General features: G+C 61.3%; 1 long non-coding RNA gene across 1 annotated transcript; it reads right to left on the bottom strand.

Annotated features, from left to right (window-relative positions):
• Positions 1 to 3,304: 3,304 nt before the first annotated feature.
• Positions 3,305 to 4,338, bottom strand: LOC149120769 (uncharacterized). The gene is made up of 2 exons (XR_016225450.1): positions 3,926 to 4,338; positions 3,305 to 3,669 (listed from the first exon to the last, which is right to left on the bottom strand). It is a non-coding gene; the product is annotated as an uncharacterized LOC149120769 (long non-coding RNA).
• Positions 4,339 to 18,741: the final 14,403 nt, after the last annotated feature.

The raw sequence follows: 18,741 nt of genomic DNA, 5'->3' as shown, positions 1-18,741 counted from the left end.
AAGAAATATCAGCTCGAGGCTCAGTGGAATGTTCTAATACGCCCCTGGCCCTTTGCTTGTAGGAGAGCAGGGATCTTCGGAGGTGCACATCGTGGGTAGTGCTCTGCGCTTCCACCAGGGGGCGCCAAACACACGGTTGTCTCAGCTCAATGTTGGAAACCCTGTGTGGTTACTGCTTAAATCCCTTCACCCATTTGGGGGTGGTTAGGTTGCAAAAAGGGTGCTAATGCAATTAATTATACTGGTGTACTCCTCGCCCATCAATGCAGGGAGAAGATGAGACAACAGAGCGTTGTCTCCAGTGACAGCCGAGGCAGAAATCAGAGTCCACCTCCTGCCCACTGCACCTGGCGTGCGTCTCACCTGGGCTCCTCCAGGCCACAACACAGGGAGCAGAGTGGAAGCAGCCAGAGGAGCAGCAAGTGCAGCCGAGGCCGCAGCAACCGCCCTCCCAGCGGTGACGTGGGTGTGGCTGAGGGCCCCTCCTGACCCTGCCTGCAGCCCCCTAAAGCCCGAGGGGGCCCTCGGTTGTTCACAGAAACCTGCAGGGAAGGAGGCACCAACCCCAGTGTCCGGGGTGGCAGGTGCACCTCTGCTCCACGCCAGGAAGGGTCTGAGTGGTCACTTGGGTCTGGAGGGTCCTGCCCCCACTGGGCAGGGTGGCCTGAAGCCCTAGGGTGCCCTGTGTGTGGGGTCAGGGTGGCAACTCCCCTAGGAAAGAAGTGAGCAGCCTGGTATTTCAGGGATGTGCATGGTGTGTGTGTGGTGTGAGCCCCACCCCGATGCAGAAATGAACAAGACAGTCACTCAGCCAGGTGTCCTGTCCCTGTCGCCCAGCAAGTGCTGAGAAGACATCGGAAGGCAGAAAACTCACTGGCGGCGTCGCTGCGCGAGCAGCTCCAAGTGCTCCCAGGCTGCAGGAGGTGTACACCTTCCTGTGTGCATCTTTACTGTGACGGCTGAGGAGTGATGGTGCCCACGTCGCGATGTAAGGGACAGGCAGTGTTGTAGGAGGAGGGGCCCGTGCTGTGGCGCAGGGGGTTAAGCCACTGCCTGGGACGCTGGCCTCCCATATCAGCATCTGTTGGAGTCCTGGCTGCTCCACTTCTGATCCAGCTCTCTGCTAATGCACCTGGGAAGTCAGCAAGAGATGACCTGGGGGACCCGGATGGAGCTCCTGCCTCCTGGCTTCAGCCTGGCCCTGTCCCAGCTGTTGCTGTCATTTGGAGGGTGGGCCAGTGGATGGAAGAGCTCCCTCTCCCTCTCCCTCTCCCTCTCTCTCCCCTCACTCTCTCTCCCTCTCTCCCCCCTCACTCTCTCTCCCTCTCTCTGTCACTCTGCCTTTCAATAAATAAATCTCTTTTTAAAAATCAGTATTTAGGGCTGGCGCCGCAGTTCACTAGGCTAATCCTCTGCCTTGCGGCGCCGGCACACCGGGTTCTAGTCCCAGTCGGGGCGCCGGATTCTGTCCCGGTTGCCCCTCTTCCAGGCCAGCTCTCTGCTGTGGCCAGGGAGTGCAGTGGAGGATGGCCCAGGTGCTTGGGCCCTGCACCCCATGGGAGACCAGGAGAAGCACCTGGCTCCTGGCTTCGGATCAGCGCGGTACGCCGGCCGCGGCGGCCATTGGAAGGTGAACCAACGGCAAAGGAAGACCATTCTCTCTGTCCCTCTCTCTCACTGTCCACTCTGCCTGTCAAAAAAAAAAAAAAAAAAAAAAGAGGTGGGGCCTGGAGACCCTAGGGGTGGGGCCCCCGGGGAGCTGAATCTGAGCTCCAGGTGCCCACACCACCCCGACCCCCGGCCGCCCCTCACCCTCTCACTGCCCTGCCCCGCCCCCGAGCCTCTGAGACTGGGCCCTGGCTCCCGCACTTGAATCCAGAGTGGAGCCCACCCCCAAAGCTGAGCCAGAGCTCTGCCTCCCCTCCCCCCACTCCTGCCTTCCTGTCAGCCCCGGGCTGGAAGCAGGACCCAGCCCCTCCTCCCCACGGGGGGTGGGGGGGCCCAGCCTCCTCCCACTCCAGGGACCCTGCCTGGCCCAGCCCCTCCCCTCCTCTGCCCAGGACTTAGGGGCTCACTCTTTCCCTGTGATGGAAGCAGCAAGATTTGCTCTGTGATAATTCTGTCTGTGAAGCAATTAGGAGATGTTAGGGGTCACCTGGGGTGGGGTCTCCTACCCAGAGGGAAGAGCTGGCTTCTGGGGGAGACCCCTGGGGGCCTGAGCTGAGTGGCATGGGGGAGGGGTGGTTCAGCCATCCTGACACTGCCAGCCCGCCCCCTCCCCAGCAGAGCTGATCCTAGAGACCCTGAATCTATTCCTCCCAGAAAGGGAGTCAGAGCCCCCTGCCCCACCATGTCACGGCCTGTTTGCTGTGCTGTTATTACATTTATTTTCTTTTCTTTTTTAATTAATTAATTATTTATTTGAAAATCAGAGTTAAACAGGGAGAGAAGGAGAGGCAATGAGAGAGGTCTTCCATCTGCTGGATCACTCCCCCCAGATGACTGCAACCGCAGGAGCTGGACCAATCCAAAGCCAGAAGCCGGGAGCTTCTTCCAGGTCTCCCACACGGGTGCAGGGGCCCAAGCACTTGGTCCATCTTCTACTGCTTTCTCAGGCCACAGCAGAGAGCTGGATCAGAAGAGGAGCAGCCTGAACTAGAACTGGCGCCCATATCGGATGCCGGCACTGCAGGCAACGGCTTTGCCTGCTACGCCACAGCGCTGGCCCCACTAAATCGATTCTCATTGGCTTCCAGAATGCCATAAGCCAGCACTTTCCGGGTTCATTTCAAGCAAATCCGTTTGGAGGCAAATAATTCCTATTGGGAGGGTCTCAACCCCCCCTCACCACACTGGGCAGTCGATGACAAGTGGACAGGGCGGCCCTGGACGTGGGAGGGGCTGGGCGGTCTACACAGGTCCAGGAGAGAGAGGCCTGGGGCCTGGAGAGGGTGTCGGACATCAGACAGGGCCGGGACCAGCGTCCCCGGCCTCGCGCTGGCGGGCGGGCGGGCGGGGGGCGCTGAGGTGGGTCGCGATGGTTTCCTCGCTCTCGCTCAGTCTCCTCAAAGGCCTCCGAATCCGTCCCCAGGACCCAGAGCTGGCGACTCGTCTCTCCCAGCGCCAGCGACCCCTCTCTGGTCCACCCCACGCCCCTCCCCCCGCAGGCTGCGGAGGACGCATTGGCCCCGCCCCCTCCACCTGAGGACGCAGGTGAGGCGCTGGCTCCGCGCTGAAGCCCCTACCCTGCCCCCCCCCACCCCCTCCGCTTTGGCGAAGTCGAAGTGGAGGGAAGAATCGCGCCTGAGATTTTTTTTTTTTTTTCGCGAACCCAGGAGACCCGGCTGTTGGTGCCAAAAAGCGCGCTTGCCAGGAACAAGCAGCCCCGGGTCATAGTTCAGGACCCTCCCCAACGCCCCAGAGCCCCTGGATCACGACATAAAGGAGGCAACCTTTAGGGAGTGCCTGTGCTTTATTCCCGGGGCCGGAGGAGAGGGACTGGGGCTGGCTGCACCTTGTGCGCGTGGACATTGGCCTGGGGGCTGGCGTCAGGTCAGGGCTCCTCGGGGCTCCTGGTCGGTGACACCCCCATTGCCTCTCCTAAGAAGGTGCAGGCTGAGGTCCGAGGAGACCCAATGAGGAGGGAGTTAGCTGACTCGCGAGCGGATGCTGCAGAGAGAGACAGGAGTGAGCAGGACAGGGTCGCAGACACAGGGTGGGCAGAACAGGTGCAGAGGAGTGGGGGAGAGAGCTGGGGGAGGGAGACCCTCAGAGAGAAACAGGAGCAGAGAAGAAAGAAGTATGGGGGAGGGGGGTGAACAGAGGCCCTGGGGTTTATGGAGGGTTAGACTCCATGATGGACAGGACAGGCACGGGCCCTCCCCGCTGCTGGGCAGCCCTCACCCCGTGGGGTCCAGGCCCTCACCTGTGACACAGCCGGTCCCCAGGGCCCGCGGCCGCCGAGCAGTCCTGGTCTCTGAGTTTCACCGTCAGTGACAAGGGGCAGCACTGCTCGAAGCACACCCTGTAGGTGCAGTTGCCGCACCCGTGCGTCCTGGCCAGGGGCACCACGGCCTGGTCATGGCAGCAGTAGTGTGCCGGGTCGTAGAACTCGTCCCCGCACCTCCCATATAGCTCACACACTATCCGGCGAGCCCCCATGGGGGATACTGCGGAAGACAGAGCAGGTGTGGCCCGGGGCAGCAGCGGGGCAGCTTGGTCCCAGCCTGAGGTCCTCTAAGAATCCCCCCAACCCCGCCAGCATCCCTGCCCCTCCCGGCTCACCTGGAGCCCCTTGGGAGCAGAGGACCATGAGGAGGCAGAGGGCGGCTGAGACAGCTGTGGAGGGCAGAGGGCGGGATGGGGGATGGCAGCCTGGGCCGGCCTCCTGAGCCCAGCCTGAGGCCGGGGACTGAGGCTCTGGGAAGCCTTAGAGGCAGACCCAGGGTGGGGTCCAGACTCCCTGTGGTCCAGGGTCTTGTACAGCACAAGAAGGGCTAAGAGCTTTGGGCAGGAGGGGAGCACTGGGAGGAAGAGGCTGGAGATATGGGGGTGCAGCTAGAAGGGCTGCGTGGGCATTGGGGTGAGGGTGGGAAGCAGGATGGGGTGGGGTTTTTTCAGGGGCTGTGGCTCAGGCAGTGCTGTGCTGGAGTCGCCTGTGAGGGCAGGCAGGGCTTGGGATGCAGGGGCCTGGGAGAAGGCTGGGAGGAGGGGGTCAGCTGGGCCCAGGACCCTGTCTCCTTACCCAGGGTGCAGCAGCGGGGACTCATGGCTCAGAGCGGCTGCCGTGGAGTCGGGGGTGACCTGCGCATCTCAGCAGGTCCTTTTATCCACAGATCAGCTGGTGACGTCACTGGATCTCAGCCCCGCTGCTCAACATGTAGAGACTTGTGGGGCCCTGGGGCAGATCTTGTGGCTGAACAGCGAGAGTGGAGAGAGGACCAGTGTTTTTCCATCACTTGCCCCAAAGGCCTCCCTCTCCCTCCCGGAACTGCATTGGCTGCCTTGGCCAACAGCAGGGCAGGTGGTTCCCCGTCCACTCACCCTGAGGCAGCCCAACAACTCACCCCCCCCCCATCCCATTCAGTCTTTGCATTTCCCCACTTCCTGTGCCAGGCTGCAGATTCCTGACATCTTCCCAAAGGGGCCTCTCCACTCCCCTCTGACTTCACAGCCCAAGCCCCTGTGGCATTCAGGACAAAGAAACCGTGCTGAGTTCTGTACCACTGGGAATCCCAGGTAGCACAAGGCGGGGCCAGGCAGGGGGTCCTGTCGAAGTTTGCTTGGGTAGCTCAGGAGACTGGAGTGGGGACAGACCTGGGCACACCCCGGGGCCTCAGAATCCACCACGGCTCCTCCCATGTAGTTCCTGTCCCTTCACTAATGCCCATCGGATGAGGAGCGCTTGTCCATTTAGTCTGCAGTGCCCAGCTTTGCTGAGGTTGTGCAGGCTACTCCAAGGCCGTGTCTTCATGATACTTGAGGCACGGAAGAGACACACAGGCAGGGACAGAAACGAAAAGTAAAGAGTCGTCGCTTGGTAATCCTGCTCCATGTCATTATTGTACATCTGTCGGTCAGGGTCCGTGGGAGAGAGGCCACAACCAGATGCAATGCTTTCACAGGTTCTCCCGGTGCCCAGGGTGCCTCCCAGCTCCTCTCCAACCCACCTGCCCCTGGAGACCCCCTTCCCCGTGCCGCGGCTCATACAGCAGGCCCTCAACACCCAGACTCCAGCCGCGCCCATCTGGAGCACAAGCCCAGCCTCAGGCTGCTCTGGGACCTGCATCCATTCCAGTCGCGAATAAGCAGAGGGACCAAGGGAGCAGGGACAGAGCTGGGCCATCCTGGGATGAGGGAGCCACTCAAGGGTCCAGACTCAGCAGGAAGCCAGGTTCAGGAGCACACTGGGTGGTCATTTCTGGGGGTATCCATGTCTGAGCTCCAGCGGTCCCAGGTGGAGGCACAGGTGTCCCCAGCCAGACGCAGGGATGGCAGTGGAGGCTGGCACTGCTCCAAAGTGCCAGGACTGTCACTCAGATTCCACCATGTCCACGATCCTCTGACAGCACCCTCTGTGCCCCCTGCAGGACACGGCACCTGCTCTGTGCCATGCACAGGTGCAGGGGGATCCCTTTGGTCTCTCCTGCACCTGCCACCTGCCCTGCCCAACAGGGGACAGTGCTGTGGAGCAAGCACAGAGGCACTGGCTCCCTGGCTCTGAGCTGATCTCTGGGGCTGGGGGACGGCCAGCTCTATGCCCACACAAACCTGCGTCAGGCCAGGTTCTGCCAGGTCATGGCTGGGTGACCCTGGGGAGGTGACTTTGCCTCGCTGAGCCCCGGGTTCCTTCCCGCTAAGTGTAGAGGGCCTGCCCAGGTGATGCGTTGTCAGCAGGACTGACAGACATCATGTGTCTCAGGGCCTGGCCATGGAGGGTCACCGAAGACCACCACACGCCCAGGACTGGACCCTCTGGCAACAAGGACACCCGGCCAGTGGAGGACAAGAGAGACGGTGGTGCTGGCTGGAAAACAGCAAAGCAGACGATGGCGCCTCCTGCACTGAGGGCTGAGCTGTGTCACCTGTGACAACCCTGGAGGAACCTGAGGCTGGTGATGATGTCATCGCTATTTTTCCACAGCGAGTCACAGCCAGCGCTCCTGCACTGGGGATTCTAGAAGGTTCCATGATCCTCCTCCTCGGCCAAGAGCCAAGACACAGCTGCCCTGTCACGTCTTCCCAAGAAGTTCCGGTTCTCAGGTTCTCGTTCCAGCATTTTTAGAGTTCTGGACTGGGGCCATGGGACAGGACCTGCTGTCTCCACCGGGGTTGGGGAGGCCGGGCCTGACTGGAACCCGGGTGAGACAGAGGCCCCGTGCCCTGTGAGGGCTCCTGGCCGCCCTGCTGTGGAGGAGCCCGACCACACTGCAGACCCTGCATTCTGCTGTCTCGGGGCTGCTGGGGCAGACCAGGCTCAGTCCCCGCTGCTGCGGGCAGGGGCTCTGGGCTGGGGTCCTGGAGGGCAGCAGGCACAGCCCAGGCCTCCGTGGGTGCTGACAGCCCAGACTCAGTGTCATGAGGCTTTGGAGTCAGAGAGCCCTGGGTCACATCCTGTCCCTGCCCCTTTTCACATGGCTAAAACGCTGCCCACACACTGCCCACTTCCTCCCCCAGCACCTCGAGCACCTGCCCGATCCTGCCCGCTCTGGGGTCACTCTCTGGGGACAGGTCTGCCTTGCGCATGGGCTCCGGCTCTGAGACCAGGCCCCGGGCTGTGCTGGCTGCCATGGACTCTCAGGTCTTGGTCCCTGGCTGTCCCAGGAGTGAAGAAGACCCTGTATTCCTAGATGGTCAGTGTAAGATACTGACCTCAGATGGCCCTGGGTTTAATCCTCCATCTCTGGATGCCATCTAGACCCTGGCCGAGGTCCCACTGCTGATCAGTGTCTCGGGATGCACTGGAACCCAGGTCTCCTGAGCTGCCACCCAGGGGCCTCCCAAAGCCTTGCAGGAGAGCCCTGCTCACAGACGCCCCTGGAGGAGACCCAGGGAGGAGGTCCCGGGCTCCTGGGTGGGGCTGGCAGAGCCAGGCTCCTGGGTGTGAATCTGGGTCAATGCAGACTCTGCCTGCTCCTACCTGCTCACCCTTCCCCCAGGAGGAAGCAGGAGTCCCCCTCCTGGTGGTGGGGCAGTTCTCTCCACCTGCCCCAGCGAGCCCCGCCCAGGGCCCAGGGAAGAATGTGCTGGGGAATGTCAGGTATGCAGCAGGAGGGGGAGGGCTCCCCAGGCCCAGGAGTGCCCTCCCCTCTGGCTGCCCAGGAGGAGGCCTTGTCAGTGTTTGCTCAGGCTCAAGGTCAGCATTTCAGGGACTGAAGAGCCTGCTTCCTGTGGAGCCTGGTGGTCAGGCTGGACCCCTGCCCTGGTGTGTCCTCATAACGTGGTGAGGAAGGACCCCATGTCCCAGAGGGGCTGTGTCTCCAGGAACGAGGCCAGCACAACCTGCTGGGCTGTGACCCAGGACCTAGAGGCCACTGCTGCAGCCCCAGTGTCTTCTCATCAGGTCAGGGCTGGTGGGGGTGAGCTGTGGGGACCCCCGGTGTCCCCATGACTGTGCTGCCCAGAGCGGCAGAAGCACCCAGGACCGCAGCTGCAGGTCAGCTGACTCCCGGTCCTCTTCCTCATCTCAGCCCTAGTCTCCCTATCATCCCATCCCCCTCATCACTGGGAATGCGGCTAGGGCTGAGGTCAGACTCCTGTCAGTCCTGACAGCTCCCGCCCAGCTCCTATCTCCCCTCTCTGTGTCTTTGCTGTTGGGGCCGACACTTGGGTCAGCGGTGGCTGCGGATTTGATCATCACCGAGATTCAATGGAACCTGATCATGACGGTCAGCACCAGGGGTGTGGACAGCTCCTCTGCTCTGACCTCCACCCTCCCCACCGCATGTCAGAAGGTTTAACCTTACCATTGTGTGTGTGTGTGTGCATGAGTGTATGTGTGTCTGTGTCTCTGTGTGCATGTGTCTCTCTGTGTGTGTGCATGTGTGTGACTGTGTGTGTTATAATACTCACATAAAGTTCACTATTTTAGGGGTGTGTTTGGCCTAGAGCCCAGGGTGCCACTTGAGCTGCCCGCATCCCATAGCAGAGTACCTGGGTTCCATCCTCAGCTCTGCTCTCATTTCTAGCTTCCTGGGAATGTGTGCACCCTGGGAGGCAGCAGGTGACGGCTCTAATACTTGGGTCCCTGCCACCCACATGGGAGACCTGCACTGAGCTCTTGTAGTCTGGCTTCGGCCTGGCCCAGCCCTGACTGTTGCACACATTTAGGGAGTGAACTGGTGGAAGGAAGATCATTGTCTCTCTCTCTCTCTCTCTCTCTCTCTCTCTTCTCTCTGTTTCTGCTTTTCAAATAAAATGAATAAAAGTTTACCCATATAGGAGCCCATGTGAGTCCCAGCTGCTCCAATTCTGATCTAGCTTCCTGCTAAGTGCCTGGGAAAGCAGCAGAAGATGTCCCCAAAGGCTTGGGTCCCTGCATGCATGTGGGAGACCCAGATGAAGCCCCTGGGAGAAATATCCATGCAATCCAGGCCTCGGTGCCTGGGCAGCAGGTGGAGGAGCCCCAGGCCCCACTGTGACCCTTGTTTCAATCTGGAGAGGAGTGGGTGCAGAGTCCTCCAGTCCACCAGGGGGGCATCACCTCCTTTTCTGGGTCTCCCTCCTGCACCAGCTCCGCTCTTCACTCCCTCTGCCTGGGGCCAATTACCCACACCTGGTGGGGATGCAGGACCTTCTCTCCCCTAGGAACTCCTTTTTAAGGATTTTTTAAAGTAGAAAGGCAGAGTGATAGGCAGCAGGAGGGGGAGGAGAGAGAGAGAGAGAGAAAGAATCTTCCACCTGCTGGTTCATTCCCCAAATAGCCCCAATGGCTGTGAACTGGAGTTTGGAATTCCATCCGGGTCTCCCACATGGGTGGCAGAAACTCAAGCACTCGGGCCATCGTCAGCTACCTTTCCGGAACAATGGCAGGGAACTGGATCAGAAGCGAAGCCGCTGAGACTTGAACCTGTGCTCTAGTGTGGGCTGCCAGGCAGGGGGTGGGGGCTTAGCTCACCATGCCCTCGTTGCGACCACCAGCCCCACTGATGTGTCTGCAGGACCACCCAGCCGGCCTCGTGTGCCACCCTCGGGTTTGCCCTGCTGCGTTTTCATTGCCACACTCGTGAGGTCCAGTCCTCCCTCTGCTGTGATGCGGGCTGCATGGGAATGGTTTGTCCACGGCTTTACCTGGGCTGTCGGGTCTGTGGCCGGAGCTTGTCGGATTAGCCTGATGGCGTGTGGCGGCTGCGCGGGGCTGTGAGCCCGTTCTGCCGGGTCACCGCTCAGCTCAGCTCAGCACAGCACCTGGCCTCATCACCAGCACCCAAATGACCACGACAGCATGGCTTCCCTGCTGTTTCGCTTCCACGGCCCCTACACGCATCAGCTTCTCTTCCTGGGAAGATGAGCATGGGACTGGGCTCAGCCCGCAGCCACAGGTTTCCTTAAAGAGGGAAATGAGCCCACCCACCACCCCCACAACACCTCGGAGACCAGCGCAGGACTTCCTGCTTCCCTCAGGGCCACCCTGAGCGCCCTTCCAAGGCTGCACTGCAGGAATGGGCATTCATGAGGCACCCGAGCAGGGAGCCATGGACCTCTCTCTCAGGGAGGGGCTCCTTGCTGGGTTCCCCTGTAGCACAGAACACTGCCTTCTACCCTGAGAGCCCAGGCAAGGAGAGGGCAAAGCTGGGCTGCCCAGGTCCCTCCAAGTCCCCTCCTCCAGGAAGCCCTCCCTGGTGCCCTAAGCCCCTGACCCAGCCCCGCCCACTCCAGGTCTCCACTGGGAAGAGAAGCAGGCCTGGCACTAAGTGCACTGTGGCCCAGCATCAATGAACACAGAGTCCAACTCCAGGAATGAGCAGGGAGTGGATGGTTGACAGGCCTGGCTCCGCGTGTGCTGACTCAACCCTGCCTGCCCTGACACAGCGGCTGCACCTCCCGGGCTCCCTGGGAAGCTGGGGAACATCTGGGCCCCGGGCATGGCCCCTCCCCTGCTCACCCAACCCGGTGCAGAGCTGCAGGGAGCCAGGCACCAGGAGCTCCAGGGCCCCCACAGGAGGGGGCAGGGCGGGGCTCAGAGCCTTCTCAGTGCTGGGTTCCTGCCCTGAGGCTGCAGTTCCCAGCAAAGTTAGCTATGAGGTCATCAGGAGACACACGCAGCAGAAGCAGGCAGAGGTACATGGGCCCAGCGTGCCCTGGCGGCCTCGGAGCCTCCCGCCCCCTGGGAGCCTGGTCCTGGCGGCCTCCCTCAGCCCCCCGCCCCCTGGGAGCGTGGTCCAGCACCGCGGAGACCTTGCTGTCCCCTGGCTGAGTCTGGTGGGGTGCAGGCGGTGCGGGTTTTGCCCAGAAGTCCCAGAGACGAATAAAGTCGGAGACGGACCCTGGCTCTGGCGTCCGCGGGGGCTTCCCGAGCGCAAGGCCTGGTTTTCTGTGTTTTGTTTCCCGTCCCCCGTGTGCGGGATGAGAGCAGGGACTCCCGCAGGGCGGGCTCTGCACGGGGAATGAGCACCTGCCCTGGGTCCTTGCACTGGGGGCTGAGTGCGCGCGTGCGCTCCCAACACTGACCACCAGGGGGAGACGGGGTCGGGATTGAGGACAGCGGGGGCCCTGACGGTGGGCATCAGAGTCCCAGTCCTGTGTGTGAGTGTGTGTGAGCGAGGCCCGCAGTGTCCTCAGAGGCCGCCCAGTTTGCTGTTCATTCAGACTGGGATTTCCCCACGTGTGGACACAGCCGCAATAGTGCCTTTCCCCTGAGAGACAGCAGCCAGAGTTGATGGACAGCCCCTGAGTTCTGGGTCCTGGCTTGCCTGGCAGGCCAGGGAATTGATGGAGACCAGGGACACGGCATCCACCCACACACATCAGTGACTTTGTCCTACTAAAAAGATCCCACACAACGCTCACAATTAGAGCCCTACAAAGAAAACAAAGTCATTGCCAATGCATTTTACAAGGAAATGCCAGAATCAAGTGCAGGGCAGGGAAGTGGTTAAGGGCAGGCTAAGCAAGGAACACACCTTTGTGACCTCTCCTTGGACAGTTAATGTCACTGAGAGTGCAATACCCCCAACGCAACCCACAGACCCAGCACGGCCCCTCCGGGAGCCCCACACCCTTGCTTTGTGCAGCAGTGTCTCCGCTGATTTCCAGATCCATGAGGAATATCGCGAACCCTGTATGGACTGAAACTGTTTGAAAGCCACAAGGAACGGCCACTTTGCACCACGGGGAGGGTGAGGCTTCAAAACTGGGGGCTGGGGGACGTGGGACGGAGCTGGTCAGGAAGCAGAGAAGCCACAAGCCTTGTGCCTTGTTGCCGGGAGTGTGTGATGGTGCAGTCCCTGTTGGAGACAGGTGGTTCCCCCTTAGACAGACATCACCTGAGCAGGCCCCGCTCCCGCAGCGTGTGCCCCCAGAGAGCAGAAAACAGGTGCTCAAAGAAACACCGGTGGTCAGAGTCGCATCAGCCACAATGTCCACAATGCAACATCGCCGGTGGCCACCGACTGCAACCGGAAGGCGGAAGATGCGACATCCATGTGAGGGAATGTCATGAGGAGGAATGAAGCCCGACGGAGGCCACCGCGGGGATGAACCCTGAGAACACAGACCCGGTGTTGACTGCAGATCCAGACACAAGGCACCTTGTGAGGTGTCGTTCTGTGGATGTGTTTTATCACACACATACACATTCGCACATGCACACAGAGACACAACTCACACATGCACACAGATACACACACAGCTACCCACACACATGCACACATACATACTGACTCATGCACACACACACTCACATATATACACACAGACACAGACATGCACACACATGCATACACATAAACACAGACATACGCACACACACATACATGCATATAGACGAACACTCGCACACAGACACAAAGTCACATACATGCACACACATATATACACAAAGACACACAGATAAGACACACACAGAGGCACACACTGACAAGTACACACACATAAACACACAGAGAAACATACAGACCCGTAAAGACAAATTAAGTAAAATCCTGGGACATGAGGAGCAGGCGGAGCAGAGGAGCTGTCCACGCCGCTGGTGCTGACCGACTCGTTCAGGTTCAAGAAGGGAAAGGCCTGCACCACCCTGGGCACTGAAGTAGTTCCCTTCTCGGTGACGATCAAATCCGCAGCCGCCCCTGACTCCCAAGTGTCGGCCCCGACAGCAAAGCCACAGAGAGGGGAGACAGGAGCTGGGCGGGAGCTGTCAGGACTGACAGGAGTCTGACCTGAGCCTGGGCTGCCCTCAGGGGGGATGGGAGGGGGGTGAGATTGAGACTGAAGTCTGAAGATGGCAGGGCGATGACGTGGCTGGGGTGAGGCAGGAGACAGGGTTGTGATGAGGAGGGGAGAGGGAGCCCTGGGGGTGTGCAGGATGGGGTGGGTGGCACTTGGCACCCTGCCCACACCCGTCAGGGCCTCCCTGTCTACAGAGGCTGGAAGCCTAGGACACCCCTACCAGGGCCATTGAAGCTGGGGTCCTGGGTGCTTCTGCCGCTCTGGGCAGCACAGTCGTGGGGACACCGAGGGTCTCCACAGCTCACCCCCACCAGCCCTGACCTGCTGAGAAGACACTGGGGCTGCAGCAGTGGCCTCTGGGTCCTGGGTCACAGCCCAGCAGGTTGTGCTGGCCTCGTTCCTGGAGACACAGCCCCTCTGGGACATGGGGTCCTTCCTCACCACGTTATGAGGACACACCAGGGCAGGGGTCCAGCCTGACCACCAGGCTCCACAGGCAGCAGACTCTTCAGTCCCTGAAATGCTGACCTTGAGCCTGAGCAAACACTGACAAGGCCTCCTCCTGGGCAGCCAGAGGGGAGGGCACTCCTGGGCCTGGGGAGCCCTCCCCCTCCTGCTGCATACCTGACATTCCCCAGCACATTCTTCCCTGGGCCCTGGGCGGGGCTCGCTGGGGCAGGTGGAGAGAACTGCCCCACCACCAGGAGGGGGACTCCTGCTTCCTCCTGGGGGAAGGGTGAGCAGGTAGGAGCAGGCAGAGCCTGCATTGACCCAGATTCACACCCAGGAGCCTGGCTCTGCCAGCCCCACCCAGGAGCCCGGGACCTCTTCCCTGGGTCTCCTCCAGGGGCATCTGTGAGCAGGGCTCTCCTGCAAGGCTTTGGGAGGCCCCTGGGTGGCAGCTCAGGAGACCTGGGTTCCAGTGCAGCCCGAGACACTGACCAGCAGTGGGACCTCGGCCAGGGTCTAGATGGCATCCAGAGATGGAGGATTAAACCCAGGGCCATCTGAGGTCAGGATCTTACACTGACCATCTGGGAATACAGGGCCTTCTTCATTCCTGGGACAGTCAGGGACCAAGACCTGAGAGTCCATGGCAGCCAGCACTGCCCGGGGCCTGGTCTCAGAGCCAGAGCCCGTGCACAAGGCAGACCTGTCCCCAGAGAGTGAACCCAGAGTGGGCAGGATCGGGCAGGGGCTAGAGGTGCTGGGGGAGGAAGTGGGCAGTGTGTGGGCAGCGTTTTAGCCATGTGAAAAGGGGCAGGGACAGGATGTGACCCAGGGCTCTCTGACCCCAAAGCCTCATGACACTGAGTCTGGGCTGTCAGTGTCCACGGAGGCCTGGGCTGTGCCTGCTGCCCTCCCGCACCCCAGCCCAGAGCCCCTGCCCGCAGCAGCGGGGACTGAGCCTGGTCTGCCCCAGCAGCCCCGAGACAGCAGAATGCAGGGTCTGCAGTGTGGTCGGGCTCCTCCACAGCAGGGTGGCCAGGAGCCTGCCCGGGGCACGGGGGCTCTGCCTCACCCGGGTTCCAGTGAGGCCCGGCCTCCCCAACCCCGGTGGAGACAGCAGGTCCTGTCCCATGGCCCCAGTCCAGAACTCTAAAAATGCTGGAACGAGAACCTGAGAACCGGAACCTTGTTGGGAAGACGTGACAGGGCAGCTGTGTCTTGGCTCTTGGCCGAGGAGGAGGATCGTGGAACCTTCTAGAATCCCCAGTGCAGGAGCGCTGGCTGTGACTTGCTGTGGAAAAATAGCGATGACATCATCACCAGCCTCAGGTTCCTCCAGGGTTGTCACAGGTGACACAGCTCAGCCCTCAGTGCAGGAGGCGCCATCGTCTGCTCTGCTGTTTTCCAGCCAGCACCACCGTCTCTCTCGTCCTCCACTGGCCGGGTGTCCTTGTTGCCAGAGGGTCCAGTCCTGGGCGTGGGGTGGTCTTCGGTGACCTTCCGTGGCCAGGCCCTGAGACACATGATGTCTGTCAGTCCTGCGGACAACGCATCACCTGGACAGGCTCCTCTCCACTTAGCGGGAAGGAACCCGGGGCTCAGCGAGGCAAAGTCACCTCCCCAGGGTCACCCAGCCATGACCTGGCAGAACCTGGCCTGACGCAGGTTTGTGTGGGCACAGAGCTGGCCGTCCCCCAGCCCCAGAGATCAGCTCAGAGCCAGGGAGCCAGTGCCTCTGTGCTTGCTCCACAGCACTGTCCCCTGTTGGGCAGGGCAGGTGGCAGGTGCAGGAGAGACCAAAGGGATCCCCCTGCACCTGTGCATGGCACAGAGCAGGTGCCGTGTCCTGCAGGGGGCACAGAGGGTGCTGTCAGACTTCCGGGGTGGAGAACCTTACCTCGGGGCAGCAGTGTCAGCCTCCACGGCCCCTCCCGGGCAGGGCCGAGAAACCCCGGTCAGCACCGGGTCCCTGCAGGAAACCTCCCCATGTGGGTCTCAGCCTCGCTTTGGCTGCTGTTCCCACTGCTGCCGCTGGGTAGCGGGGATCCGTCCGACCACGCAGGTACTGGACCCCGAGACCGCGTGGCTGGAGCAGTCTGTGAGCTGGCAGTGTGCAGGTGGAGCTGAGAGCCCCTGCCCCACCCAACCCGTAGGGAGGTGCCTCTGTGACGCCTGGGAGACCCCTCCCCTGCACCATAATGTCCTGCACCCCTGCCATTCTTCCTGAAACCCAGAACTTCCACCAAACCCCTGCCTGTGGCCGGGTGCTGCAGCCAGAGGGCAGACGCGTCCCATTTGCTGCTGGTGAGGAGGGGAAGTCCCGAGGTTCCCGCCCTGTGTTCCCCGGCCCAGGAGTGCGGATCTCCCAGCTCCACCTGGAGGCCCGGGAAGCCTCACCAGGGCTGGCCCAGAAGTACCTGAGCCCAAGGCCTGCTCACCCTTCCTAGGCTGTGTGGGCCAGGGTATGTGCAGGTCGCTGAGCTGGGCAACCCGCAGTGGGCCTTGTCCAGTGTCTGCCTTGCGTGGAGGGGACCAGCTGGCTGAGCGCTCATTTCCCATGAGCATCCTCTGGCCCGGGGTCCCCAGTAGCAGGGGACATGGCCGTGACTGATGTGGCTGGCCCCGCTTCCTGCCCCGCTGAGCTCTAGGTCCAGCGGAGGTGGAAGACTTGCCCCGAGACAGCGACCACCCAGCGTGGACAGCGTAGGCGGGGAGGAGGTGAGGCAGCTGCAGGGGCAGAGGCAGCGCTGTGCGTGGGCCAGGAGCCCGCTCCCTTCCTGTGATCCTTAACCGTGGCCGTGACTCCACAGGAGGCGTCGGGGTGGTGACGACATCTGCCACAAGCAAGGTTAATTTCACAATGGCTGACAAGCTTCCGTGCTGTGAGCACTTGTCCACTTTCCAACTATTCCAGTCTGATTTTAAAAATACCCACTGGGACACACCCACCGGCGAGTGTCCCGACACACCTGCTCCATCCTGTGGCTGTCAAGAAGGGGTGGGGAAGGCAGGGAGAGATACGGGCTGGGCGGTACATGTGGCCTACAACCCAGCCCAGGGCTCAGACTGGACCTACAGCACCCTGGGGACTGCACGGCCATCTCTGCCCCTGCAGCCTCCCCCCGGGCTCCTGCCTCCGGTCAACCTTCGGGTGCACCTGCTTCATAACAGGAGGTCCGGGATGTTCCACAGACACTATGAGCAGCACAGAGTGCTGCCTGACTAGGTCTTGCATGAGGAGTGTGACGTCCTTCTCTCTCCCAGCGACGTGACATCGTGGGGCTGCCTGATGGGGTTTAGGGGGCACACGGTGATGATGGCCCCGTCCCGCTGTGACGGCACAGCCCAGCAGGCGGGACCCAGGACATCACCCCCTGCAATCCATGCAGCTGAAGCAGCCCAGAGTCGTCCCATGTGGAGCAAGCTCCTCCCCAGCTGGCATCCTCAGACCTTCCTCCCCAAATGTCCAGAGTCACGTGACACGCATGCATTCCCGCAGGGAGAGGACCCACAGTGAAGGCCCCGCCCTCGTCACGCTGACAGGTGCATCAGTGAGCGGCCAACAGGTGGAGCTCTTGGTCCCACCTTCATGCCTTTTTTTTTTTTTTTAAGGTTTATTTATTTACTTGAAAGTCAGATTAAACAGGAGAGGGAGAGGGAGAGGGAGAGGGAGAGGGAGAGGGAGAGAGAGAGAGAGAGAGAGAGAGAGAGAGAGAGAGAGAGAGATCTTGCATCCACTGGTTTACTCCCAATTGGCTGGATTGCACCTGTCAGAAGCCAGGAGCCAGGAGCTTCTTCCTGGTCTCCTGCACGTGTGCAGGGGCCCAAGGACTTGGGCCATCTTCTACTGCTTTCCCAGGCCATAGCAGAGAGTCAGATTGAAAGTGGAGCATCCGGGACTCGAACCGGCACCCCTATGGGATGCTGGCACTGCTGTGCCACAGCGCTGGCCCCACCTGTTTCAGCTTGGACAGGTGTGGTTAAGGTACCTGGATCCCTCTACCCAAGAAGGTCTCTGTCCTGGAGAGGCTGGAGGTGGCCAGTGCTTCCACCCATGTGTACACCTCCTTGTGCCAGGCTTCCTTCTGCTCCAATCCCACACGGTCGCCATCTGCAGGGGCCTCCCTCCCTCCCTCCCTCCAGTGCCATCATACGTGAAGGGACAGCGATGAGTTCATGGGAAAAGGGAATTAAGGAAATCTGAACGCATGCATAGTGTTTTCAGAACAGGTGTTTCTCACGAACTTTTTCCATCTCGTCCAACAGGCAAGGTGACCTGTCCCTTCCTTAGGGCCTCTGCTGGGCCCGTAGGGGTGACCCGGTCCTCCAGGCGGGTCCTCCAGCCCACCGCGTCTCAGCCACGCCTTTGCTGCTTACCTGAGACCAGGGAGACAGAAAGTGCGACAATCTACAGGGAGTGGGTTACGCCTCACAGGCAGGAATCCAGGGACCACAGCAGCCTAGGGTTCAGGATAAGCTGGTGCCCAAGCTGGCTAAGCCCCCAGGGGCGGGCTAACCTAGGAGTGACTTCCCTAGGAGGAAGAGGGTTATAAGGATGGGCTCCTTCTGTGGGTTCCCCTGCCTTCTACCCTGAGAGCCCAGGCAAGGAGAGGGCAAAGCTGGGCTGCCCAGGTCCCTCCAAGTCCCCTCCTCCAGGAAGCCCTCCCGGTGCCCTAAGCCCCTGACACAGCCCCGCCCACTCCAGGTCTCCACTGGGAAGAGAAGCAGGCCTGGCACTAAGTGCACTGTGGCCCAGCATCAATGAACACAGAGTCCAACTCCAGGAATGAGCAGGGAGTGGATGGTTGACAGGCCTGGCTCCGCGTGTGCTGACTCAACCCTGCCTGCCCTGACACAGCGGCTGCACCTCCCGGGCTCCCTGGGAAGCTGGGGAACGTCTGGGCCCCCGGGCATGGCCCCTCCCCTGCTCACCCAACCCCGTGCAGAGCTGCAGGGAGCCAGGCACCAGGAGCTCCAGGGCCCCCGCAGGAGAGGGCGGGGCGGGGCGGGGCGGGGCTCAGAGCCTTCTCAGTGCTGGGTTCCTGCCCTGAGGCTGCAGTTCCCAGCAAAATTAGCTATGAGGTCATCAGGAGACACATGAGGCAGAAGCAGGCAGAGGTACATGGGCCCAGCGTGCCCTGGCGGCCTCGGAGCCTCCCGCCCCCTGGGAGCCTGGTCCTGGCGGCCTCCCTCAGCCCCCCCGCCCCCTGGGAGCGTGGTCCAGCACCGCGGAGACCCCGCTGTCCCCTGGCTGAGTCTGGTGGGGTGCAGGGGGTGCGGGTTTTGCCCAGAAGTCCCAGAGACGAATAAAGTCGGAGAAGGACCCTGGCTCTGGCGTCCGCGGGGGCTTCCCGAGCGCAAGGCCTGGTTTTCTGTTTTTCGTTTCCCGTCCCCCGTGTGCGG

This window comes from Oryctolagus cuniculus, chromosome 18, assembly GCF_051225735.1.
Source record: "Oryctolagus cuniculus isolate XC-2025 breed Fujian yellow rabbit chromosome 18, ASM5122573v1, whole genome shotgun sequence".
Taxonomy (NCBI): domain Eukaryota; kingdom Metazoa; phylum Chordata; class Mammalia; order Lagomorpha; family Leporidae; genus Oryctolagus; species Oryctolagus cuniculus.
The sequence above is the reverse complement of the archived record's forward strand: the minus strand, read 5'-3'. Positions and strand labels throughout refer to the sequence as shown.